At 42.9% G+C, this 26,053-nt stretch overlaps 1 protein-coding gene across 1 annotated transcript in view; it reads right to left on the bottom strand.

The window, feature by feature from the left end:
- The window catches only part of CUL1 (cullin 1), a 136,806-nt gene extending 117,536 nt beyond the window's left edge, over positions 1 to 19,270 (bottom strand). The window contains exon 1 of the mRNA XM_089687358.1: positions 19,044 to 19,270. The gene's annotated coding sequence lies outside the window, so the exon portion shown is untranslated. The remainder of the gene's footprint in view (positions 1 to 19,043) is intronic.
- Between the last annotated feature and the right edge of the window lie 6,783 nt (positions 19,271 to 26,053).

The following is a 26,053-nucleotide window of genomic DNA, read 5'->3' as shown; positions in this document are numbered from 1 at the left end:
CACAGTGGTCTTGGCATTTGCATAATTTATGGATTACTGAGCACTGAAGTGTGAAGTTTGCATCTTTGGTTTGCCTTTTTTTGAGCTGCTCCCTTGGAGCACAGGCATCCAGGAGAGTTCACAAAAACGGCCCGTGCATGGGGCCTTATTATTAGGCGTGATGCACACAGGATGTTTTAAAAACGCTCCTCCTCTTGGCAGCAATGTTTTGGCAGAAAAAAAGACTGACACTTGTAATAGTGTCTAAAGCTTTTACAAGTGTTTACAGGGGTCAATTACTTGGACATTATTTCAGAAGCCAGAATAAAAATGTATTATGAAACTAGTATAGATGCAAAAAGTATTTGCGCTTGGTGAAAAAACATGTAAATAAATATACTCAAAATAAATAAATTGTTGAGTGCAGCAACCAAAAAAAGTTAGAATACCAAACTAATTAATGTATCCACTTGGTACGCTACTCAATTACCACATATGGGCAGCAACAACAAATCAATTAAAATATATGTGTATAAGTCTCAAAATCCGAAGATGATCAGTGCAGTCCAATAAAATTAAAAGATGAACGTGCTCAATCCATGTATCATCCAGCAGTGATCCAAAAACCACATTTAGAAGTGAGTCATTGTGCTTCCACCACCAGACAAATGTTTAGCCTCTTACCAAAACATTGATTTCATTAGATCCATTAGGTCGGCACTGACCGTTTGTCCAGCTAGATATTCTCTTGTTCTCAACGAATGCTCACAAGTGGATAAATACTTCCATCAAAGCAGGTACAAAGCTTCCCTTATCCACAGACGTCTGCTTTGCTCACCCTTTTTTTAGAGGTGCCCCTCTGTCCTGGCAGGAACAGCAAGCCTATGTCCGGGAATCTCTCTCTGGTGTCCGCTCTGGGTGTCTCCAATAAAGGTCTCCGATGTCCGGTTCGGGTGTCTCCAGCAAAAGTCTCCGGTGTCTGGTCGGGGTGTCTCCAGTCGGGCCGGGTGTCTCCGATAAAGGTCTCCGGTGTCCAATTGGGGTGTCTCTGGTAAAGGTCTCAGGTCTCTGATCTGAGTGTCTCTGATAAAGGTCTCCGGTGTCCGGTCTGGGTATCTCCGGTAAAGGTCTCAAGTGTCCAGTCTGGGTGTCTTCAGAGAAAGGTCTATGGTGTCCGATCTGGGTGTTTCCTGTAAAGGTCTATGGTGTTCGGTCCGGGTGTCTCCGGTAAAGGTCTATGGTGTCCGATCCGGGTGTCTCCAGAAAAGGTATCCGGTGTCCGATCTGGGTGTCTCCAGTAAAGGTCTATGGTGTCTGGTCCGGGTGTCTCCAGTAAAGGTCTCCGGTGTCCGATCTGGGTATCTCCAGTAAAGGTCTCTGTTGTCAGGATTGGATGTCTCCAGTAAAGGTCTCCGGTGTCCGGTCCGGGTGTCTTCAGTAAAGGTCTCCAGTGTCCGATCCAGGTGTCTCCAGTAAAGGTTTCTGGTGTCTGGTCCAGGTATCTCCTGTGTCCGGTCTGGGTTTCTCCGGTAAAGGTCTCTGGTGTCCGGTCCGGGTGTCTCCGGTAAATGGCTCTGGTGTCCGGTCCGGGTGTCTCCGGTAAAGGTGTCCGGTCCGGGTGTCTCCGGTAAAGGTCTCCGGTGTCCGGTCTGGGTGTCTACGGTAAATCTCGGCACCTCTCTTGCCACAAGAGCAGCTTCAACCACGCAGAAGCCTCCAGAGACAAAATTATACCATTTACATGCATCAAGCATTTTTTCTGCCAAAATGCTGCTGCTCCTGGACACACTGGCCCTGAGTTTATATTCCTGTTGGTAAATGCCCCTGCTACTAAAAGCTTTCAAAAGTTTACGTGTGCATGGACACATAAGATAACACGGAACATGTTAGAAACATAAAAAAAAAAAAAAAACACTTGACGCCCCTAAAAATGGCTGCAAAAACTTCCCGTGTGCATGAGGCCTTACAATTATGGATTTTAGAGGCTAGTGGCAGTTTGGGTGGAATATATCAGGTCCTACATCGATTTAGGTATAGAGAAGTTACCTCAAGTATGTAGTAATGTATTTGTGGGTCCTGTGGCTCATGCACATCCTATAATTTCACTAACCAATCCTTCCAACCCTCCAGCTCAGCCTCAGCCCACCCTGCCTCCACTATATAATGTGCCTTCCGTAGTCCTTAAGTCACCTTCTGAGTTCATCTCTCCACTGTTTTTAGAACAGTCCATGGTTTCGTGTACATCCTTTCACAGCTTTCATTTATCTATTAACATTTCCTAACTCCTAGACAGGAATCGTTTTTTCCATTTATATAACAGAAAACAGGGAGTGCTTATAAGTGTGATGTCAGAAATATAGAATTCATATACAACAGAATGGGATATATAACAGGCCTGCTGTCTTTTGTATACAACTGTGATTGCCTGAATTCATGAATTAAAATAGAACGGCACTGCTTCTGTTAAATATCAGTCATCCAGCTGCATAGAGAAAACATGGAAGTGGAACAAATGTATATTTTATTAAATCGCCAGACAGTGCTAGCTCCTAATATGTATGTCACAAAATACTAGAGAACAAGGAGCTGTTCTCCCCACATCTGTCTGGCCAGAGGTAAAATGCTAATGGTGTTATTTTCTTTATGTGTGTTTCCCAAAAGTCAGGGTTCATCACAGATACTTTGCATTTTAGGGCCGGTTCACACTATAGAAACGCAGTCCAGATGCGTTCCGGATGTGATTCTGCATGTGCATTTTTGACATGTTGCAGTGTGTTTTTGATGCGTTCCAGTTAATTTTCCCTCCTCTTTTTCTTCAATTGAAATACGGACATGTGTGTTTCCGTGCATTTTTGGTGCATTCCGGTACATTTTTGATGCGCTTCACCGCATTCCAGTTCGGTGCAGGAAAAATGCAGCCTGTTCTACTTTTTTTTCTGCATCCAGAACGCACTGGAACTGCAAGCACTGATGTGAACTATGACATTGACAACCATATAACCTACTTTCTGTGCATTTTGGATGCATGTAGTGTAGTGTAAGCTTCCTTGCTACTGTAGAGGTTCCTATAAAACAGTGGTTTCCAAACTGCAGCCTTGGCTGGATGTGGCCTATTGCTTCCCTTTATCTAACCTTTGGGGCAGTATTCCACCCGCTAATATGAGACACTATTCCTCCCACTGACACCAACAAATGGGAAAAATTACTGCCACAGGCAATAGGGTTTTATTTCTCCCACTGTCACCAACAATGGGGCACTATTCCTCATCCTACTGCCAAAGATGGGGCACTATTCCTCTCATTGACACCAACGATGGGGCACTATTCCTTCCACTGACGACAACAATGGAGTACTATTCTTCCAGCTGACACCAAAAATGAAGCACTATTTCTCCCACTAAAACCAAGGATGGGACACTATTCCTCCCCTTAATACCAATGATGGAGCATTATTCCTTCCACTGACAGCAACGATGGGACACTATTCCTCCCCCTGACTCCAACAATGGAGTACTATTTCTCCCACTGACACCAACAATGGGGCACTAATCCTCCCACTAACACCAATGATGGGGCACTATTCCTTCCACTGACACCAATGATGGGGCACTATTCCTTCCACTGACACCAATGATGGGACACTATTCCTCCCACTGACACCAATGATGGGGCACTATTCTTTCCACTGACACCAATGATGGGGCACTATTCCTTCCACTGACACCAATGATGGGGCACTATTCCTTCCACTGACACCAACGATGGGACACTGTTCCTCCCACTGACACCAATGATGGAGCACTATTCCCCCCACTGACACCAATGATGGGGCACTATTCTTTCCACTGACACCAATGATGGGGCACTATTCTTTCCACTGACACCAATGATGGGACACTATTCCTTCCACTGACACCAATGATGGGGCACTCTTCCTTCCACTGACACCAACGATGGGACACTGTTCCTCCCACTGACACCAATGATGGGGCACTATTCCTTCCACTGACACCAATGATGGGGCACTATTCCTTCCATTGACACCAACGATGGGACACTGTTCCTCCCACTGACACCAGCAATGGAGTACTATTTCTCCCACTAACACCAACAATGGGGCACTAATCCTCCCACTGATACCAAGAATGGGACACTATTCCTCATCCTATTACCAATGATTGGGCACTATTCCTCCCACTGATACCAACAATGGAACACTATTTCTCCCACTGACGCCAATAATGGGCCACTATTCCTCCCACTAATACCAAAGATAGAGCATGGTTTACGCACACTGATGCTACAACATTTTCTACTGCCACAGAAGTTTGAATACCTCTGCTATAGAGCCTAGATAGTGGTCAGACATGCAGGTAAGATTTAAACTGGCGCCTTTTAGGTATGGCATTTACACAAATAATGTTCGGTTCAGCCAAATACGTGCATCTCCCAGCTCTTTTCACTGTTCTAATGATTTACTACCCCTTGAAACATCCTATTTACCGAGATAGATAGATAAAAGTCAAATTTCTATACTCATCTGGATGGGTAAGTGCAATGATTGTCATTTATTAGCCTTAGTACAATGTTTTATTTAGAGAAAGCTGTGTCTAAAAGCTTAGCTACTTCTGCTGTGCTGTCTCTTTAGGTACCGCAGTGCCCAGGAAATTCTTTGTCATGTCATTAATGGTGTGTTTGTAAAACAAAGATTACACAGTATAAATATATATATGTATAGGGTATTAGGGTAGTGTTTCAGATTCATGTGGGATGGCCCACTCCTTGCAGCCAATACATCACAAAGCTGTCCAAAAGGCATCACTACATGGCGTACCAAGGTCCGGATGTGGACCGAGTCACTGTTCCATCCGGACCCATGCAGTCCTGCCATGTAGGAGCCTTTTATTCCCCCCGCAATCTCACCATCATCCTCAGAGAGCTGACAGCAGGAGGCAGGACAGTTCCAGATGGAGGGTGGGAGCTGGCCAAGGTTAACAAGCAGGTGATTGGTTGCTATGATGAAGGGCAGTCCTAGCAATCAATCACTGTCTGTCAATCACTGTCTGTGTAAAGTAGGACAGCGGGGGGGGGGGGGTGAAGTTAAAGGGGCTAAGGGCATTAGTGTGAAGGGGCTGATGTGAAAAGGAACCCAGGACTGAATATGAGGGGACTAAGGGCTGAATGTGGGGGGCATAGAACAGTAATGTTGGGGGGGGGGGGCTGAGGACATTAAGTGGGGGGGCTGAGATCAGCAATGTGGGGGGAGCAGTGTGTGTGTATGTGTATGGGGGGGTTGGTGTTTGAGGACATTAAAATTAAAGTGGAGGAGCTGAGAATTGAAATGTGAGGAGCTAGAGGCTGCAATTTGGGGGGGGGGGTTAGAGCATTAAAGTGGGGGGCTGAGGACAGTAATGTGGGGGGCTAAGGACTGTGGTGTGTGGGGCTGAGGACATTAAAGTGACGAGGCTAAGAACTACAATGTGGGGATGGAGATGGTAATGCGGGGTGGCTGGGACAGTAACGTGGGGGGGGGCTGAGAACTGTAATGTGGGGGCTGAGGACAGTAATGTGGGGGGGGGGGGGCTGAGGACAGTAATGTGGGCACTGAGGACAGTAACATAAGGGGGGCTAAGGACAGTAACGTGGAGGGGGTTTGAGGACATTAATGTGGGGAGATAAAGTAAAAAGGGGCAGAGAACTCTTCAGTGGGGGGGGAGCAGAGGACAGTACTGTTGGGGGGGGGGTTGGGGGTTGATGTCAAGGTATGAGATGTGAGAACACTACTGGGAGCTGAGGACACTCATCAAGGGGGGATCTTGCTGTGAACGAGGAGGGGATTGTGATGTGCAGTGGGATTGAGGACACTGATGTAAGAACAGGTTCAGATCTGTACATGTGCATTTGGTGCACACGTCGTGGGTAGGTCAGCCCATATACTTTTATGGGCTGCACTACCCGCTAGAAACATGAAGAAGTCCCCAACCCTTTTTTTTTCAAAATCGACCACAGCAACATGTGGTTTGGCCCACACAGACCTCTGATGCATGAAAACTTTACTACCTGGACCTCGGGGAATTTTTATTCAATACCCCTACTGTAGGCCTAAGGTAATGGGATTCTAAGCCTCTGCCTAATTATAGTTACTTAAGTGTTCTACATCCATAGTGCCTCCGTCTAAAGGAGTTTTTGGGACTACAAGAAAGATTCTCCTTAGGACTACCTTTAACCAGGTATATCACACATTTTCTTGCGAAAAGAATGCAGGTCCAGAGTAGCAGTATTAAACCCAAAACCATTTTTATTTAGGACGTGTTAGTCCTATTATGTTGAATACATCATTTCTGTTCACTTGTTGATTATTGTGCACGTTGTTTTCATCACAATCCATATTGCACTTAGTTTGGTCTGGTTTCAGGCCTTTACATTTTTATGTATCGTTTATGATGCATTTATAGCTTCATGCATTTATACTTTCATGCACCTTGTATGATTAGTTTTGCACATATTTTTTGCCATTTGATTTTGGCACAGTTTTCTTTCCCTGGTGTTTTTTGTGCACTTTTATTTAGGACGTGTTAGTCCTATTATGTGATATACATTATTTATGTTCACTTGGTGACTATTGTTCATGTTGTGTTTCATCACAATCCATATTGCACTTAGTTTGGTCTGGGTTCAGGCCTTTACGTTTTTATGTATTATTTATGTTCACTTGCTGATTATTACTCACGTTGCCTTTGTCACGGTTCATATTGCACCTAATTAGGTCTGGATTCAGGCCTTTATACTTATCACCTTTGTTTTGGGGTTATTTTTCTGTCTACCCACTCTTCGAATTATTGTGTCCTTAGTACTATTGATATTAGGGCAACATCATTTTATTTGTTTTGTTTCCTTGTTCTAGTGGTGTCTAGGTGTTTGCAGCTTTTTTCAATAGTCCTATCTATACCTATAGCAGTGCAGAAAGGTTTTTTTCTATCAAAAATGTAACATATTGCAGCTTACCAATCATTAAATATGGTGGCTGCATTCGTTTTCTTTTTTTAGTTTTTTACTTTATTTCACCTGGTGATCCAGTCAACAACACCTTTCTTGTTTTAGGGCATCTGCATTCTGGATGAAGTAGTAAAGCAGACAACTTTGGATAACAGAATTGTCAGCCTGGAGATAGAATAGTGTTAACCAAGCAGATTTAGATGCACTTGCCTAACACATTGAAGCCAAACTCTAGCTAACACTTTACAATCAGTTACTACAAACTGTTTTTTTACCTTTTTGGGATAAAGGTTTTACATAAGTGAATAAAAACTGATCATTGTAAGCACCCCTGTCAGTTGTAAATGGTTTGTCCCAATCCTCTATCTACTACTTTGACTGGACAGCTTGGTCTGTCTTGGTTATAGAAAGTTGAAAAATAAATGAAATACTGGCTGGATAGCCAGGTAAAAATAAAGGAAGAAGCAAAAAAGGAAAATTAAGGCAACCACTGCATCTAGAAATTGGTGAGCTGAAGCATGGACCTTCACCTCCATCTTTAACTTTCTATAATATTAGTCCTCCCTCCCTATTTTTTCTTAATATCTATCTATCTAATATATATATATATATATATATATATATATATATATATATATATATATGTATGTATATCAGCATAAATGTGTACACCCCAACAGATTTGTCCGAAAACCTTTACTTTCCTTTCAGAATCAACATTTTCTATGGGACATTATACTACAAAATATTCCCACACATGCAGGCCATTGATTGCAAACAAAACAAGATTTGTTAATTTGCACACATTTTTCCTAACAAATTAATTCAAGTCCATGTTGCAAAAATGAATACATGAATACACCCCAATGAAAGTCTTAGAAGCAAAGCTAAATTTTAGACAACAAAATCCTAACTAACAAGAATTCAACTACAGGTGAGTCTAATTATCCATTAAACAAGTGTACAGCAGACAGTAAAATATAAAAGGGAGTTACTTAACAAAGAAGACCCCTTCCCATTTCATGCTGTCAGCAATAGCACTGCATAGAAGAGGAATATCACAAGGCCTAGGAGGAATAGGCACAAGGAAAATAATTTCTTTACATAAGAAAGGTGAAGGCTACAAGAAGATCAGCAAAGCTTTACTGATCAGTCAGAATACTGTAGCAAAAGAGATACAAAAATTTAACAAAGTTGGAACTGCAACCATCTCACAGAGACGTCCAGGCTGTCCATGAAAGTTAACTCCTCGACAGGAGCGTCTTCTGATGAGAAGGGTTGAAGAAAATCACCATACAAGTTCACTGCAGTTAGCTAAAGAAGTAGAAAGCCAAACTGTGCTGATTTTTGACACAATACGGTGTACACTGCAGAGGAATGGCATACATGGGTGTTGTCCATGAAGAAAGCCTCTTCTAAAGCCCATGCACAAAAAAGCCTGCCTAAAATTTGCCAGGACCCATGCTGTAAAAGAAGACTACTGGGAATCTGTACTCTGAGTGATGCAACCAAGATAAATGTTTTTGGAACAGAAGGCCACAAAACTGTATGGCGTCGCAAAGGTGAGGAATACAAAGAGAAAACATGGTGCCTACAGTGAAACATGGTGGTGGCAGTGTCCTGTGGGGCTGCATGAGTGCTGCTGGTGTCGAGGAGCTATAGTTCATTGATGGTATCATGAATTCACAGATTTACTGCTCTATATTGAAAGAGAAGATGCTACCATCACTCTGTGCCCTTGGTCGTTGTGTACTTTTCCAACATGATAATGATCGAAAACACTCATCTAAGGCCACTGTTACATTTCTGAAGAAGAACAGGGTGAAAGTGACTCAGTGGCCAAGTACTGTATGTCTCCTGATCTGAACCCAATCGAACACCTATGGGGAATTCTGAAGAAACAAGTTGAGCATTATTCTTCATCCAGCATCTATTCTCTAAAAGAGGTCGTTCTTAAAGAATGGAAATAGCTAGATGTTGCAATATGCCGCCAACTTGTTCATTCTATGCCTAGAATACTTGGTGCTGTCCTTACAAATCATGGTGGTCATACAAAATACTAGATGTATTAGCTTTTTTTTATAGGGTGTATTCATTTTTGCATCAATTAATTTGAGTAAAACTGAAGATTTTGTAATCTAAGTTATTATATTAACCTTACTTTTATGTAATGAGCTACACAAATGTTCTATAAAACTGAGTTTTGTCACAATTATGGAAATTGTGCTTGTGTTCATGGAGATATTGATTAAAATCTCACTTTTCAAAAGGGGTGTACTCATTTATGTTGAGCACAGTATGTATATATATATATATATATATATATATATATAAATAAAATGTTCTTTTTTTTTTTCTGGTTTTCTTGCAAGGCAAAAATAACATAGCCTTGCTGCCCATGGCCTTCTGGGATACTAATGCATGTGCACTGCTGCGTCATCAGGGGGCCAACTGTAAGACCCAAAAAAGACAGCAGGCACTCACAGATGGCAGCGTGGGATTTTATGTACTTTAAAAAAAAAAAACTATTAAAGTTTCTCTTTACCTATAGGCAGTGTAGATCTTTGTTAATAAGGATGGCATGAAAGAAATCCAGCCGTGGGGCAATAAAACCATGAATGTGATCACCGCATTCAGAATACTTGAAGCCTCATAAGCACAGCATGCTTGGATATTATGGTTGTTTATTAGGAAATAATATTTCTTATGCCCACAGCAGACATTGTATGTTCTATACAACTTTTAAAAAGCAATAAGAAATTAGACAGAAGGATGGCATCCCAAGGTTAGCAGCTGCAGTTATTAGTACCCCATTCTTTGTTTGCTTATTAAATAAATGTTTTAAAATCCGTAGTATTGGATAATAAAGATCTGTTATCTGTGGGCAGCATAAGCCAATGATCACAGTTGAGCCTCAAAAAAAAAAAAAAAAAAAAAGGGAAACAAAAGTTCTTTATTTTTAACTCTTATGTATTTCCTATCATTCCACTATAAGAAACCGCTTCATAAACGAAATGTGCAGCTCCAGCACACACATTGTTCCAATATTAGATTGAGGCCTGGTTCACACCAATGCATTTTTCAGTGCATTTTCACTAACGCACTATGGTCCATTTAACTTGGATTCCTATGGGTCACATTTGTGCATTTTCTATTAGTGCATAAGAGTTTGGGACTTTTTTTATCCACAGCAGGTTGTGTTTTTGGTTCCATTGACTTCAATAGAAATGCAGCGAAAATGCATCAAAAACGCAGTGCTAACATTTTGCATTTCTGCTGTCTTTTTGCTGGTTTCTCCTGCAAGACAACAGACACCTCCCCAAAATGCATTAAAGACACAGCCAAAAACACATGTGGAAAAAATTCAAAACGTATCAGAAAAATGTGGCAACTGCAATCTGCAGAGGAGTGAACCAGGCATTAGGCGTTTTTTAGTGCCTTTTGCAGTCCATTTAACATAGTTTCCTATGGGACAAGTTCTCATCTATGCTTTTTTGAGCAGCTGCATTTCAGGAATAGGTCAGGGAACCCGCTAGTTCATAGAGGGCTATGGATGGTCCGATTAGGTCCTCTTGAAACTGACAGACAGACCCGATCAGACCGTGAGTCTGAAAGGGGCCTAAGGCTCTGTTTTTAGCATACAGGATCAGATTGGATGCCGGCGGGTGTCAGCAGACACATGTCTGCTGACACCTGCCAGTCCATAAAGGACTATGGATGGTCCGATCAGGTCCTCTTGAAATACTGACAGACAGACCGATCAGACCGTCAGTGTGACAGGGGCCTTAGGCTCTGTTGTTAGCATATAGGATCAGATCGGATGCCGGCAGGTGTCAGCAGACACATGTCTGCTGACACCTGCCAGTCCATAAAGGGCTATGGATGGTCCGATCAGGTCTTCCTGAAAAACTAACAGACAGACCTGATCAGACCGTCAGTGTGACAGGGGCCTTAGGCTCTGTTGTTAGCGTACAGGATCAGATCGGATGCCGGCGGACATATGTCTGCTGACACCCGCCAGTCCATAAAGGGCTATGGATGGTCCGATCAGGTCTGCCTGAAAAACTAACAGACAGACCCAATCAGACCGTCATTGTGAAAGGGGCCTTAGGCTCTGTTTTTAGCATACAGGATCAGATCGGATGGCGGCGGGTATCAGCAGACACATGTCTGCTGACACCCGCCAGTCCATAAAGGGCTATGGATGGTCCGATCAGGTCTGCCTTAAAAACTGACAGACAGACCTGATCAGAACACCAGTGTGAAAGGGGCCTTAGGCTCGACTACTCAGGTACAATGCAGGGTTAATAGCACCAAACTGTGCGTAATGACCCCCCACAGCCTGGAGTTTGAGGGCAGCATTGAAGCCTGCCAGAGTCAGGAATAAGGTAAGTAACACAAGCTTATCCCTGCACCTCTAGATGAGCATTTAGCCCTAGCAGTGTAGGGGGTGCCCAACTGCAAGGGTACATTTTGTCTTGTTCCCAGAATTCAGTTTTAAAAGATTAGTTCATCTTTTAAGAAAAAAAATGGATTAACACTCAACACTCTCCCCTCCCCCCCCCCAGTTCCCTCTGTACTTACCTCCTTGGGTGAAGCAGTCTGGGGATTTGAAATCCCTGCTTTTCTCTCTCTTCCTTCTGTAGCACTTCTGGGACAGATCACAGCAATTCTCTGTGCAAGCACTGACCAATCAGAATCACTTCGATCTGTCCCGGATGTGCTGCTAAGACAAGAGGGAGAAGAGTGGGGATTACAAGTCCCCAGACCTCTGCATCGGCTCCGTGAGCACTGACAGCTCCTCAACCATGGAGGACAGCAGTGACTGGAGGCTGGGGAGGGTGTACAGGGTTAGTTCACTTTTTCCGTAAAGATGAACTGACACTTTAAGCTGCTGCACACTTTTCCTTCCCTACTAAACAAAACAACATGCAAAGGTGAAGGGTGTGGCTTTTTACTGCAAGGCAGGACAAAGTTTTGAGTCACTGACCTAAATCAAGTGTATAGATTAACATTCTTGATGGCTGAAAGTATTGACACAAGACAGCATGAAAGCCAGGCAGCTAGCATTTTTAGATGGAGAGGTCAGCTTCTATGTGTCACTCATGACTGCTTTACTGTAAAACAATATGACAAAAAATGATCAGAAAATGGTGGGAAGTGGTGAATATGATATTTCAGAGGACACTGCTCCACTTTAAAGGTGTGCTGACATTTACCCTGACTGGAGGGAACCCTAGTAGGTGACATCAGATGCATGTGATGAAGAAACATCTCTTACAACACAGCTTCTGGTATGTGATCACATGTACTGTAGGTCTTATTTTACTTGTTTCTCTTCCTCCTTCATTTCCTACTTGTATGTTTGCATTAGAAAGTAGCAAACACGTAACTGGCTGGGATGGTATGTTCCTTGAAAATGCTGTCAAACTAGATATGTTAATGCTACAGTCATACTGTACCACCATAAAGAGTCTACTGAATTAACCGCCTCGGCTATTGCAGGCCTAATTTGCTTCCAACTGACATCTATAAACCCTAATGCTAGCTATACACTCATAGATTTTCCTCATTCAGCCCACAAGCTCAACAAAAGAAATTTAATAGATTTCTATATCCGCGAGATGACTTCTTAAGCACTCAGGAACCCCAATCCCAGGGTGCTTAAATATAAGTCCCTACAAGGTCCCGGATACCCAAAACCAGCAGCATGTGTACACAGGTGTGAGAGTCCCTTCCATATACACTGACAGGTCTGTGTCAGGTCCCACATACCTGGAAGAGACCTGCGGCACATCTGTGCACGCAGAGGATATTTCAAGATGGTGGCGCAGAAGAGCAACAGCAGGAGGAGAATTTCGCCAGGGTGAAGTTTCTCTTTTTTCCTATTTGAGGCACCAATTTAATCTGCATAAAAAGTTTGCCAGGAAAAAGCCTTTGCTTGGGCAAGGAATAGAAAATATGAAAATAAAGAAAGCAGCTTTGACTGCAGCACTCACCTTCTCTCTTCCGCTGCCCCCCACAAATTCACACGCTGAATGATTAAGCGTTGTCTCCTGGGTTGAAAGAGCCCATTCCCTGCCTGGACTTACAGGAGAATGGCATTATGTCATTTGGGAAAAGTGGATCAAAGGGATTCTGAGCCCAGGGTTGGGCTTTAATGGTACCTACAACATGAACAATTTCTAGTCTATACGTAATCTCAGACACCACTAGGTTACCCCTCAGGGTCACCGTACATGTTACAATCTGACCATTCAACCCTGGTTTAATCAGCTTTAGATTTACCAAAACTCTGTAACATGAGGACCTACCTATTCTATCCAATCAATTTGTATCCAATCAGGCAGACCCTTGAACTACATACAGTTGGCATCTAGCAGTAAGATCTACCATAGTTGGTAGATCTATGGAGATTGTACAGTCAGATTGTAACATGTGTCATGAGCTTTAGGGGGAGGGATAAATCAGTCAAATAGGTTAGAGAACCCATTGCGGTTGCCACTGCCCATGATTAGTAGTGCCTGGAACAACCATCTCTCATCTCTCTCTTCCATCTCTTCTCTGGAACAACCATCTTAGCCAAGCTAGACTATATTGCCAAAAGTATTGGGATTCCTGCCTTTACATGCATATGAACTTTAATGGCATCCCAGTCTTAGTCCGTAGTGTTCAATATTAAGTTGGCCCACCATTTGCAGCTATAACAGCTTCAACTCTTCTGGGATGGCCGTCCACAAGCTTTAGGAGTGTGTCTATGTGAATGTTTGACAATTCTTCCAGAAGCACATTTGTGAGGTCAGACACTGATGTCGGACAAGAAGGCCTGGCTTGCAATCTCCACTCTAATTCATCCAAAAGGTGTTCTGTCGGGCTGAGGTCAGGACTCTGTGTAGGCCAGTCAAGTTCCTTCACCCCTAACTCGCTCATCCATGTCTTTATGGATCTTGCTTTGTGCACTGGTGCGCAGTCATGTTGGAACAGGAAGGGGCCGTCCCCAAACTGTTCCCACAAAGTTGGGAGCATGAAATTGTCTTGGTATGCTGACACCTTAAGAGTTCTCTTCACTGGAATGAAGGATCCAAGCCCAACCCCTAAAACACAACCCTACACCATAGTTCCCCCTCCACCAAACTTTACACTTGGCACAATGCAGTCTCAGGCAAGTACCGTTATCCTGGCAAACACCAAACCCCGACATGTCCATCGGATTTGCCAGACATTGTGATTCGTCACTCCAGAGAACCCGTCTCCACTGCGCTAGAATCCAGTGGTGGGGTGCTTTACACCACTGCATCTGCCGTTTTCCATTGCACTTGGGAATGTAAGGCTTGGATGCAGCTGCTCAGCCATGGAAACCCATTCCATGAAGCTCTCTACGCACTATTGTTGTGCTAATCTGAAGGCCACACAAAGTTTGGAGGTCTTTAGCTATTGACTCTGCAGACAGTCTGCACACTGTGCGCTTCAGCATGCGCTGACCCCGCTCTGTCATTTTACGTGGCCTACCACTTCATGGCTGAGTTGCTGTTGTTCCCAGTTGCTTCCCCTTTGTTATAATACCACTAACAGTTGACCGTTGAATAATTAGTAGCAAGGAAATATCACAGATGGACTTATTGCACAGGTGGCAACCTATCATGGTACCATGCTTGAATTCACTGAGCTTCTGAGAGTGACCCATTCTTTCACAAATGTTTGTAGAAGCAGTCTGCATGCCTAGGTGCTTGATTTTATACACCTGTGGCTATGGAGTTGATTGGAACACCAGAATCCAATGATTTGGAGGGGTGTCCCAATACTTTTGGCAATATGTTGTAGCGGTGCATATTTATGGGGCAGAGAGGCTATAGAAAGAGAGTCTGTCATCATTAACTAGAGAAATGTTTAATAAATGTGGCCTAGTAGTACAAGGGTTGTTGGTTTGAATCCCAACCGCAGCACTACCTTCATGGAGTGTGCATTTTCTGCCTGTGCCTGCGTGGTTGTACTCCAGTTTCCTTCTCTACTCCAATGACATGCTGGTAGATTAATTGTCTCCTATCTAAAATGGCCCTAGTATATGAAGTTAGGGACTTTAGATTATACATTCCTTGAGGGTTAGTGACTGATGTGACTGTACAACAAATATGTAAAGTGCTACATAATTTGACAGTGCTTCTATAAATACTTGTAGTAAAATAAATTAAATATTTGATCTTTGATTAGTTGATAATTAGCTATTTTCATTATTGAATTTTGTGAGTAGAGAAGTAAACGCTTTATATTCAAGGCTTGTCCAGCTTCGAGCGGCGCCACAAGCTTGCTAAAGGTTTCTATTCAAGGTGTCGCTCTTTAGAGTAGAACTGTACTGCATCTGAGCACCACAAACCAAAAATGCTGTTTAATTCATTGTCAATATTTAAAGCAAACTTGCCCATCCATCCATGTCTCCATGCTTTATTTTGCTGAGAAATCACCCCCTAGCATTTTTGGCAGTGGCCATTTTGAGTAAGGGCAGATGATTCATGTAGCATTTACTTCCTGGAATCCAGCTGCCCTTAGCTTAGGCATGCAGGCAGGAGGGTGTACTTAGCAGAGAAAGCCCCTCCTCCCCCATGAAGACTCCTAGGATATATGACATCATTTGCCTAGGACTGTAAACTAGGACGTAACTGAAGGAGTGTAAAAAAAAGGCATTTTTTTGCCAAAGCTCCTACACGCAACTCCTCCATAGGCTTTTAGCAGAGTTTAGGAGCTGCCGCGTTTAGGTGAGGTTAAACCTCCCTCTCCTGAACGCGAAAGAATTGCATTCAGGATAGGAACATTTTGACTGTGGAAAAAAGCGGTAAAAACACGGCAACCCTCCCTTCTCTCCTGAAGACTGCTGGACTGTATGACATCATTTTGCCTAGGCATGGAAACCAGGAAGTAACTGAAGAAATATATAAAAAAGTTTAAAACAAGTAAATATGAAATACTTTCTTATCCATTTACTGATGCTAGCAGCATAAGGATTAAAATAGTCCATGTTGATTAAGAGAGTGAAGTTCCTAGTTCACACGGAAGCCATCCACCATGAAAAACAAGTGATAAAATTAAGCAGCACAAGTAGCCAATCAGTTGTGCTTCAATGCACAGAGCACACTGATATGAGGACAGAGCAAAATGACAAAGGGAAGAACTTGTCAATCTGCTGTTTCTTTTTTTAGCTTTCAGTGACAGATTAGGGGCAATAAGGTAATGTGATACCCAGAAAGGGTATGTGATGTAGCAGAGCTGTGTAAATCTTAGGAAAGGATGGACAGACATGCAAAGCAGCTACCTTACATGTATTTAATCTTCAACATTACACCTCCAATTACAACCGTGTCAACAAAATTCAGCTACAAGTATACTTTAGACCAGTGGTCTCCAAACTGCAGCCTGAGGGCCAGATGTGGCCTTTTGCTAGCCTTTATCTGGCTCTTGGGGGAATTAATATTCCTACTGATTTGAGTCACTATTCCTAACATGGACACCACTAATTGTCCCAATAATATCAATGATGGGACACTATTCCTCCCATTAACACCAATGTTGGGACATTATTCCTCCCACTAACACCAATAATGAGGCACTATTCCTCCTACTAACACCAATGATGTGGCACTATTCTTTCCACTGACACCAACAATGGGGCACTATTCCTCCCACTGACACCAACAATGGGGCACTATTCCTCCCACTAACACCAATGATGAGGCACTATTCTTTCCACTGACACCAACAATGGGGCACTATTCCTCCTGGTAAAACCAATGAAGGGGCACTATTCTTTCCACTGACACCAACAATGGGACACTATTCCTCCCACTAACACCAATGATGAGGCACTATTCTTTCCATTTACACCAACAATGGGGCACTATTCCTCCTGGTAAAACCAATGAAGGGGCACTATTCTTTCCACTGACACCAACAATGGGGCACTATTCCTCCTGGTAATACCAATGAAGGGGCACTATTCCTCTTCCTACTTACCACAGTCACTATGCAACTGAACACCACACCAGAGGCATTGTTAACTTTCACTCATGCCAGGTCTGGGCACTGACCACAATCTGGCCCCCCAAAAGTCTGAAGGACAGTAAAGTGGCCCTTTGTTTAGAAAGTTTGGAGACCACTGCTTTAGAGCACCATATCCCAAATGAAACCAAGGTCGAAAAAGATGGCTACAGCATGCGGCGGCATTTGGCCAGGGTGTACCGCAACAAAATGATTGTTTTGATGACCGCATCATTAACACCCCAGTCACATAAAACCCAACTTTGAAATCGTGCAACTTACCGTGAAGTCGCATGAATTAAAAGTCGGGGGACATGCTGATTTTAGGTGCGATTTGCAAGACATCTGATGCAGATGTGTATGCAAATCGCACCAAAAGTAGCACATATACTACTTTAGAAATCCAAGTCGGAACCGCACCGATATGACCGCTGTAATTGCGGACAGTAGGTTGCGACTGCAAGTCGCACTTTATGCAAATCGCACCCGATGAGACCGGGGACTAAGTGTACATTAATTGGCACGCACTAGTGGGTTAAAACTTCTCTTTTCAGACATATCAAAGTATACAAAACGTGATCACGACATAGACCTCCAGCTTGGGGTTTAGAGAGCGGTCACCGAGTCTCAATGCGACGTCCATGTACCCTTTAGAAAGATTTACTATAACTACGAATTCACATATTAGACCAGGCCTTGAAATTTCCACTCTCCTGCTCGCCAATGGTGAGTGGAAATTATGTTGGGGGCGAGTGTGCCCCCAGGGACGTCTTGCTGAGCAGGCTGGGAGCTCAGGCCGGATCTGTCATTGGCACTAGGAGCCGTCAGACTGCTCAATAGCTGAGCGCAGTGAAAGCAAAGGAAGGAGTGTGTGCTGTGCTCTCTGCCTCCCCCTAGAGTGCAGTATCCAGCTCTGTGAGTGAACAACGAAGTACTGCAACTTTTTATAGGGTGTGTGTGTGCAGGGGCGGACTGACCATTTGTTAACTCGGGCACTGCCCGAGGGCCCGGGGTAAGTAGGGGGCCCCATGAGATGCCCCTGGTACCTTTTTCATGAGTACCTTTTTTGAGTTTGGGCAAGGACACAGGGGCCCCATGATCCCCTATTGCCTGGGGGCCCCATGAGTTGTCAGTCCGCCTATGTGTGTGTGTACCTAATTTCAGCTCATTCTGATCACATGATCCTCTGTCAGCCAGTGGTGGCTTCAGGGGAGAGGAGAGAGCACTTAACAGCGTGTGTGTGTACGTGTGTGTGCCTGTGTATGCATGTACATGTGTCTGCGTGTATGTACATGTATGTGTGTTTTTGTGTATGTATGTACATGTGTCTGTGTATGTATGTACATGTGTCTTTGTGTATATACATGTGTCTGTGCGTGTGTATTTCTGTGTATGTACATGTATCTGTGTGTATGTGTGTCTGTACGTGCCTGTGTGTGTATACATGTGTCTGTATGTGTGTGTGTGTACATGTGTCTCTGTGCGTGTGTGTACATGTTTCTGTGTGTATGTACCAGGGGTGGACTGACAACTCATGGGGCCCCCGGCCAATAGGGGATCATGGGGCCCCTGTGTCCTTGCCCAAACTCAGAAAAGCCTATGAAAAAGGTACCAGGGGCATCTCATGGGGCCCACTACTGACCCCGGGCCGTCGGGCAGTGCCCAAATGGTCAGTCCGCCCCTGGTATGTACATGTCTGTGTGTGTGTGTACAGGTGTCTCTGTTTGTGTGTGTTTGTTGGTGGCGAGTAACTCTAAGGCCTGGTTAGTAGTTGAGGACTTGAAATTTTAAGCCCTGTATTAGACAATATATAATATTTTGATTGGATTTCACGTGTGATGTTTGTTGTTAATGTTTCACGTGGCTTTGTTGTAACAGGTTTTTAAGTCTTTGTAAAACATATAAACAATAAGATGATATAAAATATTAAAATGGAAAACGCAGATAACATAGAAAATGAGATCATGATAGATAGATAGATAGATAGATAGATAGATAGATAGATAGATAGATAGATAGATAGATAATCTCATTAACCCTACCAGCATTCTCTCTGGGTCTTGCAGCCTCCTCCCTCCATATAGTACATAGATTACGTAGATTGTCAGATATCAGCGGACAGGATAGCCTCTTCTATTCTGGCAGGAATTAAAGAGACGCAAGAGGAAGGAATATGCAGTGAGTAAGGCCTCTCTGTACAAGGCCTGCCTGGAAGGCAGATGAGGCCTGTGATCTCATGGTCACAGTACTACTCCTCCCACTGGATTGTCACTAGCTACTCCCACTATTACCATAAGGCAAGCCCACAGCTCACAAATGGTTCAAATGACAATCAGAGCTGTTCCCAGATAATGACATCACCAAGCCCTATTTATAAATGACTGCTCACGTTGCTCTTGGTGCCCCAGCACAGCTCTGAACACTCGAATCACGTTATGACACTAGCTGCATTGTGTTCTTATGTTACCGTCATCTCACATTCATTTACTTTGTGGAAGACTCAGGGACTTTATACCTTTTTTGTGTTTTTTGTTTCTTCTGTATCTGCATGCATACAACATTCTGTCTTGTACAGTGTTGTGTAATAGGTCTCGCTCATCTCTCCCTCACTGTCTGTCCCTTGAACAGTTCATCCAGAATGGTGCACAGTTATATAACCCATCCTGGACTACTTTCCACTGAAGAGAAGCAATGAGGCAGCACAGAGCAATGTTGATGGGCAAAGCGCGAGAACGCATAGCAACCGGAAATCCAATTAGCTGAAGACGCAAGCTGAAATTTCATTGGACTCTGTGTATTACTGCACTAATCTTTCAGCCATTTATACTGTTTATAGGAAACACTTGAAAGTACTTAAAGAGGAGTTCCAGCTGAAAAAAAAGCAGCTACAAAAACTGTAGCTGCTGAATTTTAAAATACAGCCACTTGTCCCTCAATCCAGCGGTGTCCTCACCACAGCTGGTTTCACCGGCCATCTTCTCTCCTTCGCGCCGGCATCTTTAGTGTGGGCACCTGGTTGTGACAGTTTGCGGCTTCACAGCCGGGTGCCCATTGCGCATGTGCAAGAAGCGCTGCTCTTTGTGAATGGCTTCTGGGACCTGTCACGTGTCCCAGAAGACTACAGGGAGGGAGGGGGGAAATGGCAGAAGAAGTGAGAGCGGGTACCTGGGACTTCTGGGACCTGTCACGTGTCCCAGAAAACTACGGGGAGGGAGGACAACTTCCGATCACCTAGGCGATCGCAGTGGAAGTGCGAGCGGTTACCTGTCAAATTCGGGTACCCGCTCCCCAAAAGTGCCAATCCTTAATGGGGAGCAGGGGACAAAGCATTAAACGGAATGTCTCCTTTTGGGTGGAACTTTGCTTTAAAGTGTTACTAAACCCACAACAGTAATATCAGTCTGTATATGCAGTAAAGCATGCTTGTTATACTCACTGTGGAAGCTAAGGGGTTAATCATCTGCATTGTTTAAAAAGGCCGTTTGATCCTTTCTTCTCTGCCCCTCCTTTTGTTGAAATGACCACCTGATACAGACTGAATCAGTAGTCACATGCACATGCTCAGTTTGGTGTGTATTGCTAGAGATCAGTACAGGGCAAACCAGCACTGTCCAGACAGAGGGTCAAGGGTTTCACATCCTCCTAGAGCAGAAAGAAAACTCCTCCTACACGATTTAACCAGTGCTCTGCTGAAGTCACCAGACTGTTCTAACTGCCGATGAGAAAAGGTAATTAGCAGTTTATATTTACTAAAATAATTGCATATCCATGTTCTGTGTACTGTAGGAGTGAATACAGGGTCCTGGGTATAGTAACACTTTAAAAGGTAACCACTTTCTCACTCATCATTAAATATTTGTAATCATTAGGCTTCATGTAGATGAGCCTACTCTGACTGCTGTCCGCTGGGAAATGCAAATTGCGGCAACAACGCAGTACTACAGTTGCCACGTTTTTACAGCGTTTTCCCACGATCAAAACGTTCCTACCCTGAATGTGATTCTTTTGCGTTCAGAAGAAGGAGGTTTAACTTCACCTACATGCGGCAACTCTTAAACTATGCTTAAAGCTTATGTGTATATGGACACACAGGCTTTCATGGAGTTGAGTTTAGAAGCTTTGGCAAAAAAATGCCAAGAGCTCCTATACTCAAGTTTAGCAGCTGCTCATGTACATGAAGCTTTAGGCTTTATGTACACGAGCCTACCCTGACCGATGGCCGCGGGAAAACACAAATCGCGTCAAAAACACGGTACCGCGGTTGCTGCGTCTTGCCATTGTTTTGCCATTTTTTGCATTTTCCCGCAGTCGGCGGTCAAACCGTTCCTATCCTGAATGCGATTCTTTCATGTTCAGGAGAGTGAGGATTAACCTCACCTAAACACGGCAACTTTTTTTTAACATTCCTTCAGTTACCTTCTAGTTTCCAAGCCCAGGCAAACGATGTCATACATCCTCAGGAGTGGAGGACGGCCTTTCTCAGCTAAGCACGTCCTCCTGCCTGCATGCCTGAGCTAAGGGCTGATGGGTTCCAGGAAGTAAATGCTACACCTGCCCTTACCCAAGATAGCCAGAAATGCTAGAGGTGGTTTTAAAAGTGATTTCTCATCAAACTAAAGCCTGGAAACATGGATGGGTTAGTTTGCTTTGAACATCAAAAATTAAATAAATAGCATTTTTGGTTTGTGGTGCTCAGATGCAGCTTAGTTCCACTTTAAAGGGTAACTGCACTTTTTTGTTAAAACATTTTATATATATATATATATATCTTGCACTAGATGTGCACAACCTAGAGCTGTACACTTAATGTAGACCTGTCCCGATGTTGGATACTCATTGTAGGTTTGCTTTCTTCGGTGATCACTACTCCTGTCCAGCTTACCCCAGAGGTTTGTATATTAGGACTCCTAGATGAAGAACTGGGACCCACGTATCCTAGACTATTTCTGACATAAATGCTGTTCTTGGCCTGAGAAGATGATTGCATTTAAGTGAATGCAGGCCTTTCCTCCCTCTGTATGTCAGTGGGTGAACTCGGTATACCAAATTATCCCCTCTGAGATAATAGGTGATAATTCCCTCTTATCTATGGCAATACAGGTTGCTCTTATAACCATTTGAGCTCTGGAAGATTTTACCTCCTTGATAACCAGGCCATTTCTTGCTATACTGCTCCACACTATTTTAACTGGTAACTACGCTGTCATGCAACGTTGTACCCAAACTAAATTTACATAATTTTTTTCACATAAATAGAACTTTCTTTTAGTGGTATTTGATCACCATTGGGTTGGTTTTTTTTGCAATATAAACTAAAAAAAGTTTATTTTTTAGTTTCTGCTATGAAACATATCCAATAAAAAAAAAATCTAATTTCTTCATAAATTTTGGCCAAAATGTATTCTGCTACATATCTGATAAAAGATCCTAATAAGTGTATATTGATTGGTTTGCGTGAAAGTTATAGCGCCTACAAACTATGGTATATATACTAGAATTAAAAAAATAAAATTTATGCTATTGACAGTGATCAGTGATTTAATGGGACTGCGATAGTGCGGTGGGCAATCCGACACAAACTGACACTGGGAGGGGAATCGACTAACTGACATCAGCAGCAACATTTAGGACTCATGTACACTGCAGCTGCTGAACTGACGTTTAGGAGCTGTTCAGCGTTTTTTTCAGCAGCCCCTGAGCTCTCCCTAATGTTTTCCTATGTGTCCATGTACACATAGTTGTTTACAGTCGTTTACAGGCAGCTGAGTTTACAGTCGTCTTTTGAACGCTCCAAACGCGTGTTCAGGAGTAGATTTTACTGGCGTTTCAAACACCAAACGCTTGTAAACTCGTGTAAACCGCGTTTATAAGTGTTTGCGTTTAGAAGCATTTTTAACTGTTCCATGTCCAGATGCTGTCCAGAGCCTTTTTTCATCATCATCATCATCAAATGGACCTAGTACACCACTGCAGTCAGTTTCAGGTTTCGCGTGAAGGAAAAAATGGTAGAACGTGCTGCATTATGCTCATGATGGGATCCATAGTGAATACAACCAGAAAAGACAGGTCATCTCAACACATACTGCTCGCTCTGCTTCCGCTCTCTCTTTCTCTCAAAATGTCTGAAATAGTTAATTAATTACTATTTTTCTGGGCATTTGGCAGGGTCTCCTGAGGTTATCTTTTAAAAATGCTTCTAAACGCAAACGCACATAAATGCGCATAAACGTGGTATGCAAACGCGGCTAAACTGACGTTTGTTAACCTACGTTTTCCAGCAGTCAGTTTCCATCATTCAGAAGAGTTTTCCTCATGCATACTGATCATTTTTACAGCAGCTGTTTTTGGCTTTTGATGTTTTTTTCTACAGCCAGTAAACTCCCCAGCATGTTATCCTAGGTGTCCATAGACTGTAGTCAACGTTTTCTGACAGGGGCGTTTTTTGGCTAGAAAAAAAACCCAGAACAAGTGGGTTTCTAGAGTTTTTTTTACCTGTAAAAATGCTCTAACACTGCAAAACATGGTAAAAAGTGGCAAACTGGTGTTTTTGGACATTTTTTGAGCAAAAAAATGTGTCCATAGACTGTAGTCAACGTTTTCTGGCAGGGGCGTTTTGTGGCTAGAAAAAAACCCCAAAACAAGTGGGTTTCTAGAGGTTTTTTTACCTGTAAAAATGCTCTAACACTGCAAAACACGGTAAAAGTGGCAAACCAGTGTTTTTGGACATTTTTTGAGCAAAAAAACATAATTTTTTGGTTAAAAAATGCAAACGCGAAAAAACATACTAATGCAAAAACGCTGAACAACTCATGTTTTTAACGTGACTTTACACAGCTTATGTTACCAGCGTTATTAAAACGCCCATTGTGCATGGAGCCTAATGCTCCATGCACACTAGTGTTTTTTTATGCTCCTAGAAGCTGTTATTAGCATCTTGTTCTGCTCCTTAAAACTAAATAGTGTTTCCTATGTGTCCATGCACGCTACTTTACGATATTAGCATTTCTTGAGTTTCAGCATCTAGGAGCGGAAAAAAAATGTTTTGTTTTTCCAAAAATGCTACAAAAAAAAATAACAACCTGCTAAACGCTCCTAAACACTAGTAAATGCTACTAAATGCTACTAAAACGCTCCTAACAGCTTTTTTTTCTAGCTTTTTTCTACATGTACTGTCAAAACTCTACTAAAACGCTAATGCTCCTAAACACTATTACCAGTGGGGGTTTTTTTCAGGCGTTTTTTGAGCTTAAAAAAAAAACGCTATGGCGCATGGAGTCTAATACAGCGAAAATACTAAACAGTGTCACTAATGACACTGGCTGGGAATGGGTTAACATCTAGGGCAATCAAGTGGTTAAATCTGTGCCTAACTATGTGTAATGTGTGTATTATGTGCTGCTTTTTACTAATGATCTCTAAGTTTCTCATCCCTACTTTGCAGGGATGAGAAACACAGAGATCGTTCCCACATTGCTCTGTGTTGAATGTCAACTCGGAGCTCTGGGCTGTGATTGTGCACAGCCCATCAGCAGGTCCCTGCCATGAATCATTGGTCGGGTCTTTCTGATGTGTACAATCACAGCAAGCGCACGTTCGGGGGGGGAGATGTACATGCACGCGCGCGCAACCCGGAAGTAGGCAGCGATGCACAGGTGTACAGGTAAGTTGCTTTGCCTACAGCAGCTGCCCATCCTTTGTAAGGCGCTAAGCAGTTAAATATCACAAAATTTGGGACACCTGGTGTAACTCTATACTCCTTTCAAATACCAACAGAAGTTAATACTCTTTTTCACATTGTAATGATCAGGTCGATATGTTATAGTTATACATGCTATTTCATTTCACTACTGATAACCACAACATAGGACATCTGTTCTTTATTTTCCTTGAAGTTATTTATTGCCTTTTATGCTGATTGTTGTTACATGTACACATAACTGGACATTGTACTCTGTTCCACTACAGAACGCATATTTTATCATTGTACATATTGTGTAATAAATAGAGTAAAAAAAATATTGCAAAAGAAAAAAAAATTAAAAAAATAAAATAACATATACAATTGCTACACAAGTCATATTGTAAATCCAACTCAACAAACATTTTTCTCCTGCGCTAGGGAAAGGACTCAGTATACCCAATAGGAATGTTCTGGAATTTTCTGGAATGTGCACTGCTTGCTGCCCTCCACAGACCGGGGTGGTCCAAATACACTAGATGCAAATGGAGAAACAGAAAAAGGGCGCACCGACCTAGTGCATTATTGTTTAAAATATTTATTGAAGAAACAAAGTAAGTATCATGCTCACAATAGACATAAAAACACAGGCATGTCAAACTGAACAAGATGTATGATCCAAACAACATTTGAGTCCATATGGTGGAACCCTGGATGACCAACTGGCAAATGCGTTTCGAGGACACAGCCTCTTCCTCAGAGCCAACATGAGGCTCTGAGGAAGAGATTGTGTCCTCGAAACGCGTTAGCCAGTTGGTCATCCAGGGTTCCATCGTATGCACTCAGATGTTGTTTGGATCATACATCTTGTTCAGTTTGACATGCCTGTGTTTTTATATCTATTGTGAGCATGATACTTACTTTGTTTCTTCAATAAATATTTTAAAAGATTCTGCACTAGGTCGGTGCGCCCTTTTTCTGTTTCTCCATTTGCAACAAGTCATATTGTAATGGAATTACCTTTTCTCCAGCTACTGTAACTTCCTGTAAAATGCAATATGGAAACTGGAGGCCTTTTGTACACAGATGATGTACAGAACTTCCCCAGAAATGTCATTTCCTGCTTGTGTGATTGTCTCACTGATTTACCCAGAAGTCTACACTTTTAGGAATCCACTGCAATAGGAATGATATTTTTGGTGAGATTCTCCCTAAGGATTATTCGCTTCTAAAGGGATGCAGAAACGGCAACGATTCTCATTAACCACTTCCCGACTGCCCTATAGCAGAACTACTGCTACATGGCAGCAGGGCTGTGCAAAATCAATTTTGTATTTCCCTACTCGCATCACCATTGGAGGCTACAGCTGTCGA

This window comes from Staurois parvus, unplaced genomic scaffold (assembly GCF_062004578.1).
Source record: "Staurois parvus isolate SC_StPar_1 unplaced genomic scaffold, SC_StPar_1.0 ptg000020l, whole genome shotgun sequence".
Taxonomy (NCBI): domain Eukaryota; kingdom Metazoa; phylum Chordata; class Amphibia; order Anura; family Ranidae; genus Staurois; species Staurois parvus.
The sequence above is the reverse complement of the archived record's forward strand: the minus strand, read 5'-3'. Positions and strand labels throughout refer to the sequence as shown.